The 2,989-nt window shown below is 42.3% G+C and overlaps 1 non-coding gene across 1 annotated transcript; it reads right to left on the bottom strand.

The window, feature by feature from the left end:
- Nucleotides 1-790: 790 nt before the first annotated feature.
- TRNAS-GGA (transfer RNA serine (anticodon GGA)) lies at nt 791-862 on the bottom strand. The gene has a single exon. It is a non-coding gene; the product is annotated as a tRNA-Ser (tRNA).
- Nucleotides 863-2,989: the final 2,127 nt, after the last annotated feature.

Here is a 2,989-nt window from a genome sequence, read left to right as displayed (position 1 = left end):
GGAAGGAGACAGGGCACTTGATGAACTGGGAGAAAGGAGTATTTACAGGCTAGTCAGAGTGATCAAGCTTTTAAAGAGCCCTGTATTGATCTAGAAACTGTGTGACAACTGCACGTAACAGCTCTGAAACCTGCAACCACTGGATAAGGATCCAAATATGAATACCGGATTTTAGCAACTCCTTGTATATACAACATCCCACTTGCTTAGTTAACAAGATATAACCATCAACTACATGGTTTTAAAATCCCTATGGGGTCTGTGCAGCATCATAAGTTAAAAAAAAAAATCAAGAGATACAAAACCAAGAGGGCATCTGATATCTACTTTTGGGGTTTGATTGTAGATTATATTAATAAACTATATATATATATATATATACACACATATAGCTCTAAAGAACTATGGTTTTCACTTTTGTAGGAAAAGCTTCACACACTGGTAGAGTTAGGTAGAATTCAAGAGAACATCTCAAGATAACAGGCTGTGAACCTAGAGTATATTATACAGAATGAGGTTAAGTCATAAAGAGAAAAACAAACATATTAACACATTCCGTATACATGGAATCTAGAAAAATGGTATTGGGGAACCTATTTGCAGGAGTACAGACACAGACATGGCAAACAGACTTGCGGACACAGTGGAGTAAGGAGAGAGTGAAAGTGAAGTCGCTCAGTCGTGTCCGACTCTGCGACCCCATGGACTGTAGCCTACCAGGCTCCTCCGGCCATGGGATTCTCCAGGCAAGAGTACTGGAGTGGGTTGCCATTTCCTTCTCCAGGGGATCTTCCCGACCCAGGGATCGAACCTGGGTCTCCCGCATTCCAGGCAGACGCTTTAACCTCTGAGCCAGCAGGGAGTAAGCCGAGGGTGGAATGAATTGAGAGAGTAGCATTGTCTGTGTGTCTATATACATACACACATATATATATCCAACAGAAACATATTTGAAAATAAAAGAACTTGAATTTGTCAACTGGTTTTGGAGGGAGTGACTCTAAAAGCTCGGCTATTGCAAATCATTATTTTTAGCAACCTCTCCAACTGGTACAGCAGACATTCCATGCTTTTAATCATGGGGCCAAGTGACACAGCTCTTCATGATCGATTCTGTGATAGGAGCAAAGGCACAAGCCTTCAGGATCAGTTTCCTACAGATGGGGAGAGCTGAAGATATCCTTCTGATGCCTGATTAGGGATCAGGAAGAACTGACCTATTGGGTCTGGTTGCTGACCTCTTCCAACAATCTCCTTGAAGGTAGCACTAGCTGCACTTGGCACAGAGGAGACAAGTAAAAGGTTTTGTGCGCCAGTTTCTTACACTCGAGTGAAGTAAATGTAGACCCATTATCAGAATGAGAGTGCCTGGCATTTGTGCATCACAAATTTCTGAGGCAAAGTAACAGGTGCTCAGTAAATATCTACTGAGTGAGTTTCATAGAAACTAGAATTGCACTGTGTCACTTGGAGAAAAAAATGCAATTATCACCATCAAGAAATTATCCCTGGAAATTTTGTCCAACTCCTTCTCTCCCTAAAAGAAAACAGACACAGAGACATAGGCACGTATGCATGTCCTCACGTGTGCATAGGTGCCTGTGCTGTGCTCTTTCCTGCTGCTTTAATTTCTCTTTTCAAAAGGTATTCCTTCATGGAAGGAAAATTTTTCTCCTTTTACAAGGAACAGTGTGCTGATCTTATCAGGGCCCCAACTAAACACTCCTCTCATCTTACAAAAATATATTGTCTTTATCTTTCAGTTCAGTTCAGTTCAGTTGCTCAGTCGTGTCTGACTCTGTGACCCCATGAATCACAGCACGCCAGGCCTCCCTGTCCATCACCAACTCCTGGAGTTCACTCAGACTTACGTCCATTGAGTCAGTGATGCCATCCAGCCACCTCATCCTCTGTTGTCCCCTTCTCCTCCTGCCCCCAATCCCTCCCAGCATCAGGGTCTTTTCCAGTGAGTCAACTCTTCTCATGAGGTGGCCAAAGTACTGGAGCTTCAGCTTTAGCATCATTCCTTCCAAAGAAATCCCAGGGCTGATCTTCTTCAGAATGGACTGGTTGGATCTCCTTGCAGTCCAAGGGACTCTCAAGAGTCTTCTCCAACACCACAGTTCAAACGCATCAATTCTTCGGCGCTCAGCTTTCTTCACAGTCCAACTCTCACGTCCATACATGACCACTGGAAAAACCATAGCCTTGACTAGATGGACTTTGTTGGCAAAGTAATGTCTCTGCTTTTCAATATGCTCTCTAGGTTGGTCATAACTTTTCTTCCAAGGAGTAAGCATCTTTAATTTCTTTAGCTCATATTTAACTCATGAAAGCCATCCCAAGTTCCAAGGAACAAAATAAGTGGAATTTTTAAAAGAATGAAAATAATAATATAAAATATCAATTTGTGGACAAGAGACAGAGCTTATAGTCATTCCCTGAAGATCTGAAATATAGAGCTAGACTCCCTTTTAGAAGGTGCTAGTGTTCTTTGTACTGAGGGAACTGACTTAGTTGAGACACATAGAGAAACTATTCAACATGCTCAGTGCAAAGGAGAAAAGGCAGGAGCAGTTCCAGAGGAAGATGGCATCAAGTTAGTGTAATAGGAAGGTACAGGATGGAAAATGTCAACAGTCATTGGACAAAACCCCAATGCTGGGAAAGACTGAAGGCAGGAAAAGAAGGGAACAGAGGATGGATAATATCAGATGATATCAGAGATTGGATGATATCACTGACTCAAAGGACATGCGTTTGAGTAAACTCTGGCAGATAACGGAAGACAGGGAAGGCTGGTGGGCTGTAGACTATGGGCTTGCAAGGAGTTAGACATGACTTAGTGACTGGACAACAAATACATTACACACACACACACACACACACACACACACACACACAGTGAATTACAGAAGAAAAGTAGACTTCTGCTTTGTATGGAAGAAAGCTCAAAGTTAAAGTTACTCACTAACCTAGCAGGTAAAAT

Source organism: Budorcas taxicolor, chromosome 8, assembly GCF_023091745.1.
Source record: "Budorcas taxicolor isolate Tak-1 chromosome 8, Takin1.1, whole genome shotgun sequence".
NCBI classification, from domain to species: domain Eukaryota; kingdom Metazoa; phylum Chordata; class Mammalia; order Artiodactyla; family Bovidae; genus Budorcas; species Budorcas taxicolor.
The sequence above is the reverse complement of the archived record's forward strand: the minus strand, read 5'-3'. Positions and strand labels throughout refer to the sequence as shown.